The sequence below is a fragment of the Drosophila innubila genome (genome assembly GCF_004354385.1).
Source record: "Drosophila innubila isolate TH190305 chromosome 3R unlocalized genomic scaffold, UK_Dinn_1.0 2_E_3R, whole genome shotgun sequence".
Lineage (NCBI taxonomy): Eukaryota > Metazoa > Arthropoda > Insecta > Diptera > Drosophilidae > Drosophila > Drosophila innubila.
In genome coordinates this window covers 11,057,752-11,081,733 of record NW_022995380.1, presented here as the reverse complement: position 1 = coordinate 11,081,733, position 23,982 = coordinate 11,057,752, and the positions used below count along the sequence as shown (strand labels likewise).

At 39.9% G+C, this 23,982-nt stretch overlaps 1 long non-coding RNA gene across 1 annotated transcript; it reads right to left on the bottom strand.

Annotated features, from left to right (window-relative positions):
* Positions 1–280: 280 nt before the first annotated feature.
* On the bottom strand, positions 281–15,449 carry LOC117791490. The gene is made up of 2 exons (XR_004618055.1): positions 15,314–15,449; positions 281–726 (listed from the first exon to the last, which is right to left on the bottom strand). It is a non-coding gene; the product is annotated as an uncharacterized LOC117791490 (long non-coding RNA).
* Between the last annotated feature and the right edge of the window lie 8,533 nt (positions 15,450–23,982).

The following is a 23,982-nucleotide window of genomic DNA, read 5'->3' as shown; positions in this document are numbered from 1 at the left end:
AGGCTGCAACCTGGTCTGCCACAGCAACGAATCACTTACCTCGATTTGAAATTGCGGCATCGGCATCGGTGTGGTGGCACTGTGCGTGCAACAGCCATCCGAGGGTAATTACAATCAAAATGGGGCAATTCATTTTCAGCGTCGTCTGCTTGCGCTGTGGGCGACGACTCAGCGCCATTGTGGGCGTGACAGTGTGGCGCATGTTACGCGAAAATATTTTCATTGTTTTGGCCAAAACCGGCAGTGAGTGCCACCTATTGCGCACTCTGTTGTAATCAAATTGGTTGCCTGTAGTTGTCTCCTCTTCGACCTGGAGTTCCTTCTCCCTCTCTCTCTCTCGCTCTCTTTCTTTTTCCGGTCGAGCCTTTATGGTGTGCAAAATCTGTTTTGGTTTTCCCTTTAAGCTCTCATTATTCTTTGCATAAGGTTCTCACTTCTTGCGTTCTTTTGTTCAATGTGCAGTTTATTTTATTCTGAAATACTTATGCTCCTTTGTATTCTGCCAAGTGTCTACACAGACTGCTCCTCCTCCTCCCTCGATGCTTCTAATTAGAAATTAACCACCGAACCGAACCACAGTCTGCTCTATTGCATTCTTTAGTGCGCTTAACTCCGTCAAGTATTTTTATGCCCAACTGTAAGATGTGAAATATTTTCTAATTAATTTTTATTGCTCTGCATAATATTGCTTTATGCGTCCACATAAATCTGTGGCATGTCCGGTATCTGTTGAATAAGAAAAAAAAAGAGAAAAATTCGCATTAATTTTATGCACTTCATTATAAGTTGTTAGTATGTAAAACAGGTTCATTTGGTCAGCATATTGAAATTTGTATTCAGCAAACACCAACTTAACATTATGGGATGAGAGACTTTCTTGGTTTTAAACTTATTTGACAACAACAGTTTGTCGGTTAAAGTATTTTGAGTTTTTATTCTTGAATTCAAAATTATTGTAATAAATTTTAAAAGAATTAATTACCCTTAAACAAGCAGAGAATGGTCAATAAATGACTAAGACAGTTTTTCTACGTATGAGAACATTTTAAAGTACTAAGAATATATTTATAACAGCTTTAGAATAACTGGGTTAATAGGTATATTAAAAAAAATATTAAGCAGACATGCATCGTAATTAAAAGTTAACAATTTGTGGCATTAAATAAGAACTTATATATTTAACCAGACTGTTAATAATGGTATAACAACGTAAAGTTACGCGCAAACTGAACTTTCTGATTTATTTGGATTTATTTTAAGGTAACACTTAGTTTTACATTTATTTGGCAATGATAGTTCTCCACCTAAAGTATATAAATTTAACTCGACTCAGTGCAACTTTGAAGTGTCTGAGCTCGGAAATGCTTTCAGCGTTTAAAATACGAAAGCAATTAAAGCACACTCTGCTTTTTTGCTGCATACTCTCGGGCGTTGTGGGGCATGAATGTTATCTGCTGGCAGACAGAAAGAGAGAGAGGTGCAAGAGGCAAGTTAACTCTTTTGGGTACCGAAAATGCAACTGTATAACCTCGTCGACACGCAAAATTAAACCACAAAGTGGAATTATCACACAAATTTATTTAAAAAGTTGAGTCTTTAACATTTGCGAGGATAGAAAAGAGGAATGAATTGCTAAGTAGAAGAGAGTAAAGCATTTAACTAGCTAACGGGTATGAGGACCAAAAGTAAACAACACTTCAACTGCAAAGTTCATAACCAAATAACAAATTGTTCTAAAGGACACACACACATTTTCCCACACACATGGTCTGCCATATTTAATGACAAAGTTTTACATAATTTAATGAGTTTGCCTCTTGTAATGGGCCAAAAGCGAACTCTGGCTGGCCAATGCATGTGTGCTTGTAGTCCTGACCATGTCTATGAAAATGGCTCTGGCTTAAACCGAAGAAAAACAAGCAAAGAGAAAAGCTCAAATTATTTCATTATCACTTCCGTGCAGGGACAACGTAACAACGACCCAAATGCCAAACAGTCCCGATGCCAAAGTCGCAGCTCAAGTCACAAAAAAGGAGCTGAAAAAGTGCTTTAAAGTCATAAAAAAGTGACCTCGTGGGGGAAAGAAGGGATGGCCGAGGGCACGTCGCGACTACTTATGAAAAATAAAGTTATAAATTTAGATTAACCCATGCAGCCGATGCTACTTCCGTCTGGGCAACAGACCGGCTGCACTTTCACATCCTGCTCACCCTCAAAACGATTCTTTACGGAGCGGTTCGGGGTGGTGCGGACACTGGGGCGATCACAAAAGCCATTAAAAGTCACTGTGTGAGTGTGATAGCTATAATTATCTATCGTATTCATTATGACCGAGGGCAACCAGCGCCTAGAGCAGGGACAGCAACTGTCGCGGGGGCCGGGCATTATGTATACGCCACGTAGTGCGCTTGTGCATGTCCTGCGCCGCATGTCCTCGAGGAGCAATAAAATATTTGTATCTATTTTGTACGCTACACGGGGCCTCGACTCCTCTAGGTGCTGCTACAAATCTGCGCTGGCCATGTAATTACTCAAAAAGTTGCTGGCCAGAAAGGAGTGGGATTGAGTAGAGGGAGCAGAGTGAGCAGAGGGAGCGGAAGTTAAAGCAATGGTCTACTCGTATATGCATTGGCCTCTGTTGGCAAAAGGCTTTTATCGTGTAGGCGGTAAATAGCCGTAAATAAACAGCATGGCCTATAAAAAGGCAACAAAATAAAGACCAGAGGCCTCAGCATCCACGTCATAGATATGGCCATAGCATTGTCATCTCTGTTGTTGGTTGCCAAGGTTATCAGTTTTATGGCAGTTTGGTCTACAGATTTTTATATGTGTGCCACATGCCACATGCCACATGCTGTGTCTACGCGCAATTTCCCAGCTACGCTTTATTTATGACACGGCAGCGCATCTCTTCGGGGTCAGGTCATTTGCTAGCAACATGATCTTGACGTTTCAATGGTCTTTTGGCCAAACAGCAAATCGCTAAATGCTTTTGCCATTTTATATCTAGAAACTCTGCTCCGCTGTGATCACCTTTCTGACCTCTTCCATTGACCCCTCCCACGCAACGCTGTCATAAAAGTTTAGTACTTCAATAAACTGAATTTAATTATTTAAAATGCGACCGCATCCGTTTTTAATTTTTACACCAATATCGACTTTCACTTTCTGCTCAACACGGTGTCCTGTGGGTCGCATCAAGTGTGCGTAAAGTATACGCAACGTTGTCCCGTCTAAACTGCACTTGGCAACAACATTTCAGGCTACAAGTTACAAGCCATGGCCAAGTCGTAATTAGTTTTTGCTGGTTTTTACTGTTAAACTGTGAGACATGAATAAAAGCGAAACAAAACGAAACGAAACAAAATCAGCGAAAAGTGGAAGCCACGTCTTTTGTCAGTCTTTTGTTGTTCTGTTTTGGTCCCGGGGTCCTGTGGTCCTGTGGCCCTGTGGTAGACAGGCGAAACTTTAAAATGGGTTAATTGCATTGTAAACTAGACGAACAAATGGCAAACAAGTGGCGCACAAACTGTGCAACAGCAACAACAAACAAGTTGACTGCAAGCAGCTTTAAACAAATTGCAGTCACTTTGCTTTGGATTCGATTCGAGCAGCCTTCGAGCTCATCAAGGATATTCCTTGCTGCTCTAGGATATTCCTTCTCCTACTCGAATGCCTTTCGACTTGGCAGCATCATTAAAATTAGCATAGAACAAAGTTTTCTAAAGTTCTCCGAAATACGAATATCAGAACCAGAGCAGAGAAGAGCTTATTTCATGCCTCACTGGAATCACATTGTGCAGGTTAACTGTGGCAGCAAAAGGGGGCATGTGGCATGGGGCAGGCACAGTAAGCAGCAAATTTTTTAATTGAAATTACGCCATACATGCAACCAATTGAATCGATTGCCGGGTCATACAATAAATATATTGTATGTGGCAAGATAGAGAATGTTGCCAGTAATCGAAATGATTAAAACAGCGAGCAGAGGGTCGCAAGACTTCTCAAGTGCGGCGAATTTGACTACACAAAAGCTAAAGTTCAAAGTTCAGGCTGCGTACTTGCCACAAGTGCGCCGAGTCAAAGTCTACTGACACTGCAACAATGTGGCAACTTACTACGCACACAAACACACACACACATAGTCGACTCTGTTGCAAGCGAACTTTTCATCTCAAAGCTCGAGGATCCGCTCGATAAAAGATTATTAAAATTTTCCAAGCGAATGACACACACAGGTTTGCTGCATCAGTTTTTTTTCAAGTGTTTCTGGGTCTTTAAAGGCTATCAGCAGTCCCCCTCCCCCCGTACAGTTTGTTGCAACATATGGGGGCACATAGAAAGTTGCCAAGTTTGAAAAGCCGAGTACAGCGCAGAACAAGCACTCGAGTTGAGATTGAGTGGCAAGGCATCAGCGCGGATTTGAGTTGAGCCATGTTGCAATGTGGCATATTCGAATTTCAGTCTTGCAAAGTATTGCAGCAGCTGCAACCTGACGAGTGGCCACTGGCTACTTTTCCATAAATAAATGTAATATTAGAATAAATTCAGCATTTCATATTTTGCTGACTCCTACTTGCACCTTCACTACCTCCCTCTCTCTGCTTGCAAACCCTTGTGGCAGCTAATACTTTGCATTTTTGCTGAGGCAAACATAACTCATCTTATTTGTGCGGTCTGTACAGGTCGCTCCTCTTGTTGTGTAGGCTTTGGGTTCTGTTCTGCATTCACTTGGCAATTACGGCTTTATTTATTATGCCGAAATGGATTATCCCTTGGTTGTGCCACTTGCTGTGGCATGCGATTTCTGCTTGTGCTCTCATTTTTCATGCTTGCAACATTCTCTCCTCTCTTCACTTGTCTTGTCTTGTCGTCGTCAACGTCATCAGCATCGTTCAGCGATGCTTCAAGTGGAAAGGTGAATATGGTCATTACCCCAAAGGGGATCTCTCTCTCTCTCTCTCTGTCTCCCCTTCTCTCTCTCACTCAGTGTTCTGGCTGTTATTGTGGTACACTTCTAATCACAAATGGCTTGCCCCAGGCTCTGCATTGGCAATAGAAGATAATTAAATTTTCAAAATTAATTGAATTGAAATGAATAAATAAGCATAGAATAATAGAATATTTAATTTAACATTTGCCCAACATATATGCAACATTTGTTGACCAGAGTGGCAACACTTTGTAGCATGCAGCGACGAATGGCAAACAAATTTGGAGCAGACCGAACCAATAAATCACATCAATAAAATGACAGCATGAAAAATTGCTAAAACATGAAAGCAAACCGCAGTAGAAATTGGCACAAAAAATTGCCATTTAAGCCAGGCCAAAATCGGAGCAGAATCCAAACCGCATTCAATGACAGTCATCTACATGCAATGACAAAGCAATAATAGAACAAACATAGAACAATGCGAACATGTACCCTCCTTAAAAAAGGACAGGCTAACCTCTCGACACCTACAAATAAATAAATGTCGAAGTAAATATTGTAAATAAAACGCAGAGCAAACAGCACATTCAAAAAAATTAGTATACATCGCACAAAAACAAAAAGAGAGAAAGATTGGTCGACTTTGATATACCCAGTGGACAGTCGTAAGAAACCCTTCAAAATGTAACCAACTTATATTATAATTATAGTTCATTTTCTCTATCTCTGAGATTTTAAATACATATACATATAATTCATTTAAATATACATATTTGCTTTATAGAGTATAACATACATCGCTCTGGCTGAAAATTGGCATTCCCTAATTTTCTAATTTCAATGGTCACAGTGTCTAAAAAAAGGGCAAGCAAAGTAATGCAAACAATCCCATTCACAGTGGCTACTGAATGTGTACGTACATAAATATTTGTGGGTTACAAATAAAACGTTGACAGCGACATAAACCCAGGGTAAAGGACAATGAGATTGAATAAAAATCCTCACATGACATAAAAAATAATACAAAAAATAACGGCGTCCACACAAAAATTGTTCAACGAAAATAGAAAAACGAAAGGATACCATGGCGTATTAGTTATATTTTTTGCCATTGTGTGTGTGGGCCACTCGTCATTGTTTTGGTTGCTGAAGCAGCTGCAAACAAAGCCAAATCCATTCGATTCAAGGCGACGCAACAATGACAATCATAATACCTTATTGGCAATATTGATTGCCAGCATTAGCGGCAGCTCTGTTGTGCCACTGCCACAACAGCTTGCCACACACAGGTGCAGCTCTTGCGACTCAAGTAGAAAGACCTGGAATTAGAGGTTAAGCAAGCTTAAGCAGGACAACGTGACGTATTAAGGAGTTAATCTCAAACCGAATCTTTTTGGTAACCCAATTAATAACCTGCTACTCACGTGCTGGAAATCAATTCGACCTCTGCAGAGAATCTTTAACTTGCTCGAATTTATTGATTTGCTTTCACTGTGCCGCCATCAGCCAACAGCGAGTCAACTAAGTGTCATTAGAATGTCAACGCCTTCCCTCGAAGAGTAGAGAGACATCGAGCCAACAAAACTGACAACAGCCCACCTGATGGACAGCTAGCTTAAGGGACAACGCCTTCACATTCCCACTCCCTTTCGGCTCGCTCTTCTCTCCACTCTTCACTCAATTGACGTCGATGGCACGCTCATTAATTTCAGAGACAGGCGTTGTTTTGACTCAGTGTGTGAACAAGTTCATTTCGCTGGCAATTTAATATACAAAAAGTCGCTTAATGGCAACGGTTGGAAACTGATTTTAAGCTAAGCTGCCACTTGACCTGCGTTCCAGGCGCCACAATAACCGCGAGCCTGTCACACCTGACAGCAGCAATTGACCGGGTGATGGGGAGGGGAGGGTACTGACCCAGACAGGCGGCAATGTTCAGCTTTTGTTTTCGACTCGACAGCTCGAGACCGAAGTACACGATATACTGACAGTTGACAAATTGTTTATGCAAAGTTACAAGTTTAACTTGACGAACAATTTGTAGATGTGTCCAAAAGCCGTAACATATTGACTTGATATATCTATTAAGAGATGGGCCCGGGTAAACACAATTCAATTCAAGTCGCTGGCTGGGCGAAAACAATTTCATTTTCAATTTATTTTGGGTGCTTTGAAGTGTCGTCTGAAGGTGTGAAGGTCGCTTTAAATTGTCATTGTTGTCTTTGGAAAAAGAAAACTCATTTTTAAGCATTCGTTAAATCCTTAAAAAATAGAATTCCTTTACAAAAAAAAAGACTTTAAATTGATTCCATTGTCTAATTCACAGCTTTCGTGAAATTACTCTGTTGAAGATAATTACATTACAATGTCTTCCCTATTGTTATTCCCTATGGAAGGACTCAACTCATTGCTATCATAATTGATACACAAAGCATTTTTATGCTCTTTAAAAAATCTGTCTGTCAAATTCCCAGCCATTATCGAAATTATCTAGGTCGACTTTATAATTTTAAATAACTTTTCCTGCGACATATTATACAAATCAAAAAAGAAAACAAAAGTGTTTGGTCCTTAAATTAAATTCAAATTCAGAACTTTTCTATTCTTAATTACCTTCAGCATTATCCCTTTTGTTATGTGTCACTAATAGATAAACTCATTTTAAAATAATTAAGGACATAGGAATAGTGGTTAATTTGTTGTTTCTTGAGAATCGTCGGTCGATTCCTCGTCAAATTTATCGCCCTCGAAGAACAACCCCTAAGAGCCTACGAAGGACGACTTCAACCGCAAATGTCGTGGAATGGAAATGACATCGCTGCTGCATGCAAACAGCTAATTAGCTGCTCTCTTTACGTGTTGTATTTTCAGGTGGGAAGACGGTAATTGAAATTTGCTGTCATAAAATTTCAATTGCAGTCGTCGGATTGTGGGCGTGATTTGAGTGAATGGCGGGAAAAATAGGAGAGATTCTGCAGATGCTCTGTTTAGAAGTTACTTGCAGCTCGCATGTTCTGTGATGAATTCACTTCCTTTTGACTACGCAAGGCAAAGTTTCTGGCTCCGACTTCGTCATGGCTGTCAGCGGCACTTGCTAAATGCCGTTTTCAGTCCGCCTTGCTTTGCTTTCACTAGTTTTCATAAACTTGAAGGAAATGTGCGTGGCGTGTGAGGTTCAGTGTGTGTGTGTGTGTGTGGGCGTGTATGAGTGTGTGTGTTACTGTGACGATACAAAAGCTGTTGCTTACTTTTCTGCTTAGGCACTGGCTAAATGCTTTGCCCGCAGGGAACAAGCAGAGTAGGCCAAGAGAGAGACAAAGAGAAGGAGAGAAAGAAGTAGTGAGATGAATAGGGAGGCAGACAGGCCTCTTTCACAATGGTGTTAGCCATGCGACGAGTACTACCAAAGTTTTTCTTTTGAAATTTGCTTCGGCATTGCGCCTCCGTGTTCTTTCAAAACGTTGGCTTCCTTTGCGGCTATTAACTATAATTACCACATTAAACGCCAAAGTGTCTTAATATTCAATTATAACTTTTTTTCTTCTGCTTTCCCCTGCCCTTCTTTCCACTTATGTAGGATACACATTTTATGTATGTTTTCATGTCTATTGGAAAACTTTTACTGAAACCAATATCGAACTGACTTTCCTGTCTTCTCTGACTTTATTATATTGGGCTGGTCTATTCATATTCTTCTTAAATTACGCTTGAGTGCTTACAAATTATATCACTAAATACACTTAATGTGTCTGTTGCCCAAAGTATCAGTTTGTGAGTTTTTACAGAAAGTATCGCCATTTGTTTCATTGCCGCATCGATAAAATAAAATAGATTGCGTTGACAGTCGACTTTCGATACATTTTCCCGGATCTGAGTGTAATGTGCAGCTAACGAAGTCATCAAACAAATGCAATTGAATTGACTCCTACCACTTCCTACCCTTCTACTCCTTTTCATTCCACGCCCACTTTAATAAACTAATGAAAGCTGATAATGTCGACAATAGCAAGGATGGCGGAAAACCCGCTATTCATAGCTGCCACCGCCAGAATTTTAATTAACGAATCGTAAAGCGCTAATTTTGCATATTAATAAACACGACACATACAACACGGGATACAGGGATACCGAGACACAAGGACATTAAGGACTCCGACTTTGAATAGCTGCCAGGGGTTGGCCTAGACCTGAGCGTGCCACGGTCTCTGTGTGGCACGCACTGTGTGGCAATAAATAAGCTCAGCTCGCTTAGAATTTAAGTAGTTGAACTTAAGTTCAATTCAACTCTCACATCAGCCAAGGGGGTTTCCCTACTTTTCTTAAATTTAACTATGTATATTAATTATATATTTCCCGTATTAATATTCCAATTGTGTCAGTCACGGATACAAATATTTACAGCAATAAAATTTAGAATTAAAAAAAAATTATTTCCTAAGTAATTAATTGTAGTTTGAAATAGAATAGCCGCAATAAAATATCCAGCTTGCTATAACACTAACATGTGCTTAAATAGATACAAACTAAAGACAATAATCCAGAAAAGAATTAGTGTAGATATCAATAGAAGTAAACTAGACCATTATTTAATGAAAGGACTTTTCACAAATTTAACCTGTCCTATATTTGGACATCGCACTCAATCCCTTACACTTAATCGCCTTTGCAATGAGTGAGTTTGCTTAAATCTGAGGAAATGCATTTCACACCTTGGGGCAAATAAACATGCTAAGAACTTCAAAGAGCCACGTTTAATGGCATTTAACATTTCTTACTAACAAAGCGAGAACGTTTTGTTTTGAAAAACTTTTGCTTTTATTGTTTTGTGTTCATTTGGCATCAGCAACAGGCATTGATTGTGTGTGATTGAGGTTTTCCTTTGGACCTTTTCATTACGGTTTTTCCCAATATACCAATAGCCTCTGGTCAAAGCTCAATTTGTGTGAAAATTACTTATTGTCGCCTTTTTAGAACAACGACTGTGTGTGTGTATGTGTGTTTTGAGCACTCAGCAAAATGGCTTATAACTATGAGCTCTTAGATTTTAAACAGTTTATTTTTGCCATTTCATTTTCCGTCTTCATTAATTTCAACTGCCTTTGAAGCTAGCTTATACAGACTGCTTCAAACTTAAAGGGCAGCTACGAATACTCTATCACAATTCGGCGACCCCGTTACCTATGACCTCACTTAAAATTTAGATGAGTATCAGATATGAGAAGATAGCACCAAGTTTTTAGTGATGATACTCTATCTTTACAAAGTTTATGTTTCTCAAGTTTTGTTTCATTTCAAGGGTATAACAACTTCGGGCTGATTGTTACCTTGTTTTTATTACATAATGGTTTTATTTCTTCGCAAAGTAATACTCGTAACAAAGAAAAGGTAAGCCAAAGGCGGCTCTGGTGCTTTTCAATGCTATTTCGTTGGAAAAAAAGCCTCTAAGGTCGACAATGGCACAAAATCTGTTGAGGCAATGAAAAAGCTGGAAAAAAGGTCGAAAGGCAGCCATTTAGGCTACTTGTTAACTGAGAGAAAAGACATATAAATTCTGTGGTCCCTTCAGAAAAATAATCTAAATGCAAACAAAACTATTCCATTTCAAAGATGCTGAATAACCCAGCATTAAAGCTGCTGCAACAAAAGCAAAATAAACAGCAACAATAAACAAAATAAATGAACACAAAACAAGAGAAAACAAAACTAAATTGCATTTATTCTAAGCATATTTGCATATTTATATTTCAACATTTTTAGATGTTGCCTGAAAAGAAGTGGGAAAAAGAGTTACTACTCCTGCTACACTCACTTTAAGGCGGATAAGTTGGCCAAGAAGTAAAGGATTTTGGTAGCATAAAGCCTGTCAATCCGTCAGTTAGTCAGTGTATGTAATTCTTACAAAGTATCCCTATATGTATGTATGTGGATAACAAGCAAAGTTTTTGCTTGAAAATTGTTGTCGTAGATGGGGGACTGGAAGGAGATGTCAGTCATCCTGCCTGCTGACGAAAGACGCGTAATTAGTCGCAAATGAAACTTGGCTAAAGCCATGAAAAATTACTTGAAACTGGGCGTGAAAATGGCGCACAATGCAAAGTCGACGCTGCAGAGTTGAGGGCATAAGGATATTCTTTAAATGCCACTTTAAACCTACCCCTACTTGCCATTTGTTAGTCATTAGTCATGTCTGACAATTGGATCTGCAATATACATATTTGAAAGACCGCTGCTGTTGGAAAACCAAAAAGGAATTCTACTTCCACCTTTTAAATGGCTTCCAAGTTTAAAATATTCCAATCTTTGTAACAAACGAGACCTTAAGTACTAAATATCTGCTTTGAGAAAGAATTTAATATGGTAAGTAGCTGTACCAAGAATGGCTCAAGGTTGCCTGGTAGCAGCGAAGAGGCTCTGATAAAGCCGCATCATATTAGTACAAGAAGTCAGCGGAAGAGCGTAGAAGGGGAGCACAGTGCGGAAGCGACGGAGAAGCTAACAGAAAACAGTCAACATAAAATTTAATTAAAAACTTTATAGCAACTACACACAGTGGAGACAGGCCGCCTTCGTAAATTATATAAAATTTTCATGCTGTAATACGGCATACGAATGTGAGAATTTCGCCCTGTTGCCCAAACCAAAACCAAATGAATAAATGTCACATCCATTGCAATATCTCATCCTGTTCCTCGCACTCGTTGAGTAAGAATCTAACAAGTAGACGAGCTTGTTAAAAACTTTAACGAACGTGAGCATTCGATTCAATGAGCTATGAACTTGCAGTTACTTCTGTAGCCCAGACACAATTTAGACTCCACTCGAGTCGAGTTTGAAAACGAGTCAAGAATTGAAAATTTAAATAAATAAAATAATAGTTGCTTTGCCGACGACAGCGTCTGTCAAATGAGAATCCAATTACAAATTCAAATAAAATTCATGAAATTCTTGATACTTTGGGCACAACTAAATTAAAGCCAAGTCTTTGTTATAGACACTTGCGAATTTTGATACCACAAATGAACTAGCACTGCCTATGTCAAGCTGTCTGTTACAATACCATTCATATATTTGCCAAAGAAAATATTCATTGAATTTATTTATAGACATTTTGATTTATAATTTTGTATCAACAGTTCATTAAATTCAAAAGCAAAGCTGTCTTAGAATTGCTTACAGAATAAATATATGACCTTAAACTATGTAAAATAAGCCAAGGCTCATTTGCTCAATCCCAATGCAGCCAAATTAAAACAAAGAAGTTCAATAAAGACAAACTTTCATGTTTTTCTTAAGCAATTACAAACATTTTTTTCTGTGCTGGTCTTACGACTTAAGGAAAACAAGATACACGTATATATTCATACAACAATCTTTTAAATATAATTTATTTATTTAAGCTCACCAAGTCAACATTTTTTATATAATTTTGACTATACATTTTATTAGATTTAATCAAACCGAACACGAAATACCGAACACTGTTATTTATTTCTTTTCGGTGCTTAAATCTCAAAAATTAACAACTTAAAAAATATATAGATATTTAAATACACTTATTTTAAAATGAAATTATTTATTTTTACAAATTCGTATTTATCTCTTAGCCAAGGTAAGAAATAGTTAAACTTTTTAGACTGAGGCGGTATAACTGCGAACATTTTCTCAAGAATTTTATTGAATAATAAATGAAATGGGGGTTCGCTCAACTTGCCTTAAGTTAGAGAAATAACAGTTGACAAAAGTGAAATAGGTCTTTGGGCTTTAGTTTCTGCTTTTGTTATAATGATGCCACAATGAGGCATTAAATTTCCTATGAAAAGCAGCTTGAGCAAGTCTCCTACTAGGCGAGTAGGGGAAAGCCGCTCATTACCAAGGAAACGCCTTATTACAAATTAATGTGAAGTACACGAAATATACGAACCTTTGTATTTAAAGTGTACTACTAAAACTTAAACGGGGTGGCTTGTGCGGCCAGTTAACTCGACTAACTAATCGCATTAAATTAACACAGGCAAAACTGTTGGCCGACAGCAAAGCCAAACAGTTGCAAGTCAGTTGTGGCAGTTGGGGCAAGTGTTGCAGAGAGTGCGAAGAAGAGGAGAACAAAAAAAAAATGAGAAAAGAATATAAGTTGTTATTGCTTTTGTTTTGCTGAGCACAAGGCGTTTATAAATTACTTAAAGCGCTTAATGCGGCACGAAAGAAAACAGGCGGCAACTGTAGAAGCGGCGTGCCCCCAAACAACTTGTGGCGTGACCGCCTCAACGCCTCATTCGCCTCATACGCCTCATACGCGCCACTGCAACAACGGCGCAATATGTTTTTGCTTGCTGCCGCACAGCCAAAACAGATTAAAGCGTATCATGTAGCAGCAAATCCAAACCGCAGGCGGACAAAAGAACACAGGGGGCTGGGGCAACAGTTGGGGGCAAGTGTGGCATGAAAAGAATGAGAAACAGAAGTGAAGAGCGTGCGCGGCCGTAGGCGTAAGAAAATCCTCTCAATTGATTATCAATCAACTTTTGGGTCCAACTGTGCGATGTGTGTGTGTGTGTGTGTGTGCGGGTGTGCCAAAATTGAAGCTAAGAAAAGCCCAATGGAGTCAAGTGCTGTGAAACAAAGGCAACGCTTTTGGCTGGAATTGAGGCCAATGCCACAGAAGTGAAATTGGTATTATTATTGGTATTGGTATTGGTATTGGTATTGGTATTGGTATTGGTATTGGTAGTACGATTGAGCTAATGGAATTAAAACTGGCAACTTCGACCAAAGTGGTTGACAGCCTGTCTTGTTAGAGCTTTTCGGTCTCTTTGTGTGTGTGTGCATGTGTGTACACACACAATAAAATAATAAACGAGTCCAAACGAATTAGACAACACAAATCAATTGCATTAAATGACAGCTAGCGCGTGCCTCTCTTGCTTTCTCTCTATTTATATTTCTATCTCTATATTTGTCTCTATCTCTGCCATGCCCTCTCACTGTATGCTCGTGGTTAAGCTGCCACCTCGAGGCATGCCACACATTTTAGCATACGAAATTGAGATTCCAATTGGTATACAAACGGCGCGTTGGTTGGCCTAATCGAGCACTCAAATAAAAGACCACCAACAGCTGCAAACGACTTATTTATGCCACACACATACATACATGTACTCTGCCCCAAAATGGGGCAGGATGAGCTCTACCTACTTTGACTGGCAACTGGTTTTTAGCATCGGCACGTACTCAAATTAAGTCCTTAATAATAATTTAGCAACATTTTTACGCGCTTTTCTCTCTCTCCCAGCTGCAGCTGTAAATTCAATTATATCCTCTCAGATTACCAACAACATTATATCCTTACATGCTTGAATTCAAATATCCGTCTGAAACGAAGCCTCTAACTATGCTACAATTGTTGTTCTTCGGCTTGGCTAAAACGCAAACAATTTTGGCTCGTGTTTCGTCTTCACTTTCGAATTGAAATTGAATGAAACTCGTTGAATATGTATATGCCGTAAATGAAAATACCCGTATTCAAGTAGACTTCGCCTTATTTCTTTTTGCCTGCCTTGCCTTCTTATTCACACGTCGGCGCATGTGTTTATTTCACTTCTCGCACTTGGCCAAGTTTTGCCTTATTTTAACTTGGCATTTCCACATTTTCTTTTACATTTTGTCTGTTGTTCTGGCGTCTTGATGGAAATTTTCCTATACATTTCGGTATTCTCACATTTCGGCGTCTTGGCATTGCGGTGGTTGCGCCCGAAGCCACCGCAAAACAATGAAAATTGGTTTTGTTTCTTTTGCTTATTTATTTGGTTGTGCTCCCGCTCTCTCTTCCTTTGCCCAACTCAGGAGCACAGTACCGCCTGTTGGCCAAGTCTGCGGCTGCGGTTGTGGCTGAGACTGCGACTGAGACTGAGACTGAGACTCGGGCTTTTGCAAAAGACGTTGGCTTTTTATTGCCCGTGTTATTGTTGGCGTATTTATTTGGCAGCAGTAACAACGCCAAGGCGTACACATTTCAGCGTCTTTCGCGGTTTTTGTTTAGGGTTCCCCATCTCCTACTTCTCACCCTCATTCCCAATTGCCAAGACTCCGCCACCTATTTTACTTTTGCTTGCGTTGATGGTGTTTGCCATTATCTCATAAAGTCTTAAATGTAAACACTGACAGTACGACTGTCTGACTGTCTGACTGTCTTAGCCGCTGCTTTTGGCTGATTTTGTCTCTTTAGCACGTACACGATTATTTCCATAATGCGATATTTGGTGTCCTGGTCAGGGGATATTATTACGAGCGGTATAGTAAATCTTGTCAAGGAATAAGCCCGAGGAAGGGATCACTAGTTGAGATTAAAGATGTGTGCACTAATATCTGGAATATGATTACCTTATCAAGCAATGCTCTCGTTGAATTTGCTAGTTGATATCGTCACTTAATAAACACTTTGTTAGTCAACAACGTTTGAGATCAGATCAACATTCATTTTGATTGTAAGACATGTCACATTCACCAATATCAACACTGAACAGATACAGGATCAGTAACTGTAGCTGACACTGTAGATGCAACTGTAATTGTAACTGTAACTGTAACTGTAACTGTAAATCTAAATGTATCTGCTATCATGAGCTGTATCTGTATCTTTGGCTCTAACCAAGTTCTTGAACCGGAACCGCGTACGCGCGCGAAACGTGTCAACTTTGTGTAAGAGTTCACTTTCAACTAAACAACTTTTGCGCAACGCGTGCTGCCGATTACCGTTGTTTGTCTCGGCTCGCCTTCGTCTGTGGCTTCGGCTGTGCTCGGCACACGTCGTGCGCTTGGGCGACTCGCGGCAAGAGTCGCTGTGCGCGAGAGCGAGTCGCTCTCAGCTGCCGAAGTGCAAGGCACGAAGTGAAACATGCGGCGAATTCAAATGCAACGATATGAACTATTTTATGCACACTGAATTCGCCGCAGTCCGAAGTGGCCAATGACAATCATTTAAGGGGTTAACCAGGCGATCCTCTTAATGTCGTTAATGATGGGATCCAACATAGTTAAAGCATACATTTAATACGATGTTAAGCGGAATCTCTAAAATAAACTCTCCTTATCACAATTCCTTTCTATAATTCTAGTTTTCTCTCTGGAATTGTCTCGCTGAGCCTTCCCCACGACGTGTTTCGCCGTCAACATGAGTCCGAATTCCTTGCCATTGAGGGGTAGTTCGGTTTGACAACCCTTGTGTCTGCAACATGTTGCTAGCAACATTACTTGTATCTCAACATGTTCATCAAGCAAAGAGTGTCATTTAAACGTATGTTATGGATGAAGGGTGAAGGGGGTGGGGCAATGGAGTGGGAATCGAACCATAGACCATGACCAGGAAGCAGGCTCGCGTGTAATTAAAACTAAACAGAACGGTGAAAGCTGTTCGGCGACCTATCGCGGGTCAACCTGATAAGAGCTGTCGCCATGAAGGCTCTCTGTTCGGTTTGTCAGCAGTTTATTGTTATTGTTGTTGTTCGAGGCACAGCAGCAGCAGCAGCAACAGAAGCGGCAACAGAATGAAGGCCTTCACAGCCAGAACTTTATTATGCAGAGGTCAGGATTAAAAACAAAAATAGCACTATGTGGACAGCAGTAGCAGGACACGGAGCTGTAGCAGGACCTGAAGCGACACGCAAAATATGACATTGTTACGGAGGAAAGAGAAAAATATGTATGTACATGGAAGAGAAAAGCCGTCATGAAATTAATTTGAACATTTTTCAACCTTTCTGCTGCTGTTTCGCTTTCTGCTAGGCAAGCAACCAGCAGCAGCAGCAGCAACAGGGAGTTTGACTTCATCAGAAACAATGGCTGACTTTCTATGAATTTCATGAAAAACAAGAGCAGGAGGAGAAAGAGGAAGAAGAAGAGCAACCCCGTCCCTGGCCATGTCAAAAATTTGCATAAATAAAGTCATAGACTTGGGGCCCAGCTGTGTGGCCAGACCAAATGCGGGTATTCATAATATTCCATAATATAAATGAAAATACAGTCAACTAGTCAGCTTGCCAGTCTGCCATTTAGTCAGTTAGTCAGTTAATCAGTTATTGGTCGCGAAGCAGAGCAAGAAAATAAAGTTGCTTGCCTTGATGTGAATATCCAAACAGATTGACAGTTGTGCCCAGGGAAATAATTGAAATGTCATAAATAAACTTAATCACACTGCCTAATTTCTGTTGACATTTTATAATCAATAAGTCACAAGGTCACTTAGCAGTTTGAAGTCAAACAATAGCTGGCAATTGGGACTTTATAGGAAATTCAAACATTAATGCCTATCAAAACAAAATCAATAGAAAGTTTCTCTGCCGTGCTTTCAAAGTCCCAAAAATGATATTCTTAAGAATGTATGCCAACAAAGTAATTGATATCTGTTGTGATTTATCATGAATATTATTGAAGTGGACACTGGAATTATTTAAGATATTTTCAATTTGCTCAACAGAGTTGTGACCTATTTATGAAAACATGAAAACACTGCAACCAATCAACAGACGCAAATTCAAAGTTTCTCGATTGCTGAAAACTGCTAAAGGAGTTCTCAGCAACACGAGCAAATAGACCCAACTGATAAGGGGGGAATTGCGGGGAGATTTCCGTGGAATTTTCCATAAATATGTCGCTATTTAAATATTGGAATTGTTGGCGACTCCCTGGTAACTGCGACTGTTGATGCACTCAGCTGCACTCAGAGGAGTCCAAGCGGATTACGTGTAAGTTTCAATTTACTCGCCACGACTGGAGGGACTGGGAGGTGGATAGGTTTCCAGGAAGTCATGGTGGCTCACAAATAGGCAGCAATTGAGAGAGACGGAGGGATGCGGGGTAGACCTACAAACAGGCAAACAAATAAACAAGCGGCAGGCAAACACGCCGCGCTGTGATTGCAGGACATTTGCGCAAAAAGGCAAAACAATTGATTTGAATTGACAACAACGACAACAACAACAACAACAACAACAGCAGCAGCAACAGCAACAGCAAGAGTGAGAAGGGATGCCTGAGGGTGTATGTGGAGTGTGGCTGGCAACGGTGTTGATAGCATTAAAACATGCCTCAACGAGGTCGCAGGATATGCGTGCAGCCGAAAGTCCTAGTCCTGCTGTTGCATGGCCAATCTGTGCATTGTCTGCTCTCTCCGTTGTTGCTGTTGCTGTTGTTGTTGTTGTTCAATGTTGTTTGCACTGCACTCGAATGCTTTTTGCAATGTAAACAGCCGCACTCGACCGACAGACAGACAGATAGACAGACAGACAGTCAACCCGCCCGCCACTCGCACATATTTTCACATTTTCTTCTTTTTTTTTATTTATTTGCTTTACTGTGGTTAATTTTCTCTTCTTTTTTTTCGTTTTTTTTTTTTTGTTGTTGTCATTGCCGCAAATTAGTTGCATTTCAGCAAGGCCGACGATGTAAGGCTCTTCTCACTTTTTGTTTGAATTTTGGGCGTATGCTCCGACCAGATGCGACATCACCATAGAGTATGATAGCCGCCCCTATTTGCACTCGGAATAGCCTTAAAACTCTGTTACGTTCACAGCTGAACTTAATCCGCTTAAACGTTGAATGTGCTAATAGTTTTTCATGTTACATCCCTGACTTTTGGATAGGCGTTACCCACCACAATCATCCCTTCTCCTGCACCAACAATGCTGACCATTTCTTTTCCCTTGTGCTTGTGTGTGTGTGTGTGTGTACCCAACAAAGGTGTTAAAAGCCAATAATTTATATGCTTAGGATTGTCAATTGTGGTGGCTCGCATTTAAGCCTACCAGGATGCCGAGTATCTCAATCCTACTTATTCATTTTTCCCTTTATTTTCCCATTTTGCGTTATTATTTTAATATTTTTCAATGGCAAATAACACTGAGCTGAGCTATGATTTCCAACGACCTTTCTGGGCATTTGTTTTGCTAATTATACTCTGGATATTTTAGCTTCATACTAATTTATGAGAATGACAATTGCCTATTCGTGTCACGGACAAACACGACATGTTTTTTTTTTAAGAAAAATATGAATTGTTATATATTAAAATATGTTATGTGTATTGCGTCGCTTGCTGTCGTGTTTTATGCCTAATCAGTCACGCACCCATCTCTAGTGCAGAGCGCTTAATGTGTTGCCATTAAAATTAGAATTGAAGCTTTCATTTCTCCATCAGATATTATTGCTGGCATGAATCAAATCGTAAGAACCAATAAAACGGCATATGTGTGGCAGATATTTCCCTCGTTCCCCCTTTAATACACACAAGAAAATTCATATAGAAATTGCCAAAAATGTACCATCAATTAAGCCAAAGTATTGGAGATGGGGGAGACGGGGGAGATGGAAGCAGGGCGTGCCTGAAATGCCAGAAAACTCGTATCTTGAAATGAATGATATGAATGCCTCAAAGGACAAAGTTGGTGCATTTGTCGAGACAATTATTCATAGAACTAATTGCACACGGATATGTGAATCGTTAGGTGAAAAGACCATTTACCCTCATCCCCCGCCTACTTCCCCCTACTCCACAGACGACATGCAAAAATGCATTAATATTAGTTTATGGTCTCCCCCGCCCGAGATTTTCCTGTTGCGGCGTCCTGCTGTGCGTAAGTGGGCGTGGCCAGGACTGCAATATTACATTATTAATATTTTAGCACTTGGCCCAGGCGAAAGTAAAACTTGCCAAAATTTGACGAGCAAATAAATGCCTAGCGACAACAACAACAATAACAACCACAAGCATTATTTTTCTCTCTCTCTCTCTCTCTCTCTTACACATACTGTGCCTGTTGGCTATTGAGCCGCACACATGGCTGGAATCAACCGGACATCCTGGCGTGCATTGAGCCATGTTGGGCTGCTGTATTATTTATGATAATGTTTGGCCATTCGTTTGGTTTATTGTGCTAATGTGCCGCAATTAAGATTAAGATGATGATTTTCCTGTTTCTCCGCCAGTCAGGCTATCGGCAGGGAACGATAGAAAGTGTGTGGCAATGCCCACCAGTAAGCAGCTCAGTCATAGGCACGTTTCTATATATATATATATACATATGTATAATTCTATGGCCACATTGATCGCCTAAGAGTACACATAATTGAGAAGACGAGTTCTAGGTTCCAGAGATTAAAGTCACAACTAACATATTCCCCTGATATTTACCTATTTATGGTATGACTCATAATTTAAATTTAATCATCTAAGACTAAGCTGTTGTAAGAAAACTAATCAAACAAATCAAATAGATATACACAAGATGTCATGTGGATGAAAACGACTGATAACTAATATAAATGCATCACTTCAGCGATCATATATAATGTAACGTAATTAACTGCACAATCATCAGATCGGTGAATATCAGTAGATTGTTAAAAGTGAAGGATGAGCTGTCGCATATATATAAAGTAGATGAAATGCAATCGAGTGTATCGACTTTGAGCAAAGTGAGAGCGTCGATTAACGAAACTTACCATGTGGATGAGAAAGCGGCAAAGCGAACTCTAATGTAGTTTTATCCTGGCTCAGGCAAAGTTTTGAGACTTGTGCCTCTGTCTTTTGTTTTGCGTTATAATAAAAACTTTAACAATTCACCTGCCAATTTCTAATCTGATTGGGCCTCAACGGAGACTTGGACTGTACAAATGGTTTCGGTTTGTTATTTTATTTTTATTCGCTTGGCTTTTTACCGTGCCGATCTGTGATTAATGACTCGGGCCAAGGGTCTCCCACCAATCTGGGGGATGTGGCCAATGTCGCGCCATACAAAAATCGTGCGATAAAAAGTCTTAAACATCAATTTCCATCGGTTTTGGGCCTTTTCGTTCTTTTATTTATGACAATCATTTATCATGGTGCGAGTACAAGGCAAATTTTTCGCGATTACGCTTTTCCATTATCCACAGTCGCTATGTGAAATGCCTTCACAGAAGTTTCCGTCGAAGCGGAGCTGCCACTTCCGACTGCTCTTAAATCAAAGTTGAACTTTTATCTTAATAGCGAGTTTTGATTCACGCTCGAAATTGTTTTTCGATTCCGGATCTCTTGATTACAGGGTATCTTTTAAAATCATTCTGCAATTGCAACATTCTTAATTGATTTTTATACACATTGTGTGTGTCATTTGTCAGTCACATCGCATGGAATGAACAAGGATAAGAGAGTCACAGAGACAACCCTTCAGAGATCGACTTCTCCACTTAAATTGTTGAATTGTTTATAAAGAAAATAAATTGAGCAACAATTACTCGAATGCAATTAAAATTGTCTTTTATATCCCTCTGACCACAATATGTTCCATTTGTTTTCCCTCCTTGTTTGTCTGAATCGTACGTATTTAATTGCTTCACAAACCTCGGGGGAAATGAACAAATCGGTAATCATAGATTAAATGAACATTTGTAATAACTACGAGACTTACGCAAAACTTGCCAATTCAGATTTTTGCACACATTTCCTAATTGTTTGTTTGCCTCCTCTGCAGTTGTGTGTGTGTGTTTGTGGCATAACGAAATGAAACATAAATATTACGTATACGTAGATGCAATCCTTGTGGGAAATGCAAAAGTTCGTGCGGCATAAGAGTTTCGTTCGACTGTGCAAATAGCTGCATGATAAGTTAAATTGATGTGAGCCCCGCCTAGCACACCCCCAACTCCTCTCCATTCTGCCCCTGCTCCATGTGCTGTCTATTGCCGAGCTTAGATAAATACTACAATTCGATCCGACCAGTAAAACACTGCCAAGTTATGCATGGAAATCATTAAGTTTTTACCAATCTGCCAGCCAGAAAGAGAGAGTCAGAGTGAGAGAGAGAGAGAGCTATAGTAAAGAGAAAGCTGAAAACACAAAGGAAGTTGGCAAATTAAAACGTGTGGAAACGTTTAATTAGCTTTGTGGTTTCAGCCGCATAAGCTGCAAGTGTCGATGATTCGATCTTGCCACAGATAATTTTCAATTTCTCATTTCTAAAATAAACCAAAATTAAATGCAGTTTTCGTATATTAAACGAAATAGGCTTAACTCTACTGAGTCTTATTGATAGATATTAAACTGTTTAAAGAGAACGAACTTAATTCACTTCAATATCTCGCTTCAAGAATCTCACGAACTGCTCAGAGAATTTTCATTCTGCTGTTCCATTTATTGCGTAGCTTAAGGACCGACCTTATCGACTTAAAATAGGTATTGGATCGCTGAAAATAATGCTGAGATTTCCACAGGCCCCTTTAAAAGATGCAACTCATGTCAGGCACTCGTCGCGTTTGTGCCTCACGTAAGCGGTTATGCGGGTGGACGCTGTGTCGTCAAAGGACCGTGTTTATGGAGAGTCATGGCAGTCAGCAGGACCCAAGCTGGACAAACAGGAGGCAGGCAGACAGGACGGCAGTCAGGCAGTCAGGCAGGCTCGCAGATGTTAAGAAGCAATCACGGATTGAAAGCTGAATCGGCAAAGAACGGAGGCTGAAATGGAAGTAAAACGAAAAAAAACAGCAATGCGGGGTGAGGGTATGTACCAAGAGGGGTCAGGGAATAACGGCGTCAATTTTCTGCAATATCATCAACTATAAATTACGAATATTGACGAACAACAACAACAGCAACAAACAAGTGCGAGTACGTGGCGTGATAATGGATATTTGTCAGATATGTGAACATTTTAAACTTCCGCCCCGAAAAAAAGAGCACAACAGTCCGAGGGAGGCAACAAGGGTGCGTGGTGGCGAGGTGGCGAGGGTGTTGTTGTGGTTGTTATGCCACACGGATCAGAGCTGGTTTCTCTCTTTTTGCAACATAAACATAAAAAGGTAATATGCCGCAAGGGACAGGGAAAAAGCCAAATGTGTGGCACTCTGATTGCAGTAAAGTGCAAAAGAAGCCTAAAGAAGAGCGGGGAAAATGACAGTGGGGGGCAAGGGCAAAGGTTTCGCAATGATTTGGCAGCTTTTTTTTTGGTTTTCATTTTATTTCTTTCCCGACTGTGTCTGTTTGACGCTGACTCTTTGCGATTAGCTGAGGCGGCAGGACATCTAAAGTGGGCGGGGCTGGGCGGGGCGGTTGAATCGTGTCAAAGGCTCATATTGCGCTACTCGATTTCTTTGCAAAGACATAAAAGTGAATTTGAAATTTATGCACAAGCACTTGAAGTGGTTGAAACTAGTAAAGGTCCAGACAAAACATTGCTCGGTTTTTGTATTCTCAGAAAACTGTCGATAATACAGAACAAAAGTGAAGAATACAAAATTCTAAACTGTCCTTCCGTGTTATTGTGACATTGAAATTGTTGTTAAACTTGAAATCGTTTTAATGAATCCATCGCTTTCATTATTAACTCAGCTCTCAGTTTCAGCTCTTAGTTTCATGTGTCTTCAAGTTCTTGTTGTAGTCATAGTCAACTTTCCATGAAAATATAAAAAATTGTTATGGAAAACTTTGCATTTCCTGCGAGTTTTTCTTTATATTTTACAACAGCAACTTCCGGCTTCCGCTCAGCAAAACATAAAAATAAAGCAAAATAAAAATAAAAAAAAAAACTCTTGTAAGTGAGCTTCTCGTTGTCGTTGTTGTTCTCTTCGCTGTTGTTGGTTGCTTTAGCTGTTGTTCACTCGGTGTTGCTCGTTTTGTTGTCACTTTTGAGCCCATTTTTCCAGTTTTGTCGTTGAATTGTTTTGTGCACGAAGCAAATAAAGTTTTTCATCGTCAATGCCCCAACAAACAGCCACGCCCCCTCGGTTCAGCACTCGAAATTGTCTGAGTTATGAGAGCAACATAATTGTAGAAGAATAAACTTGCAGCAATTGGGAATCAAACTTCGCAGACGCCTCCCGACGACGCAACAATCTCAGCATATTATGTAGACTACATACAAGCTTCCGTCAGTTTAAAAATATTATTAAAATTTTATAATAAGTGAAACTCCTGCGTCACGCATTGTTTCCCGGAAGAAAGGCATTAGCCCCGAAAAGTCAACGTGCTTGGTACAAATGTCTATCAATTTAACAAACTGTTCTGCTGCATTTATCAAATG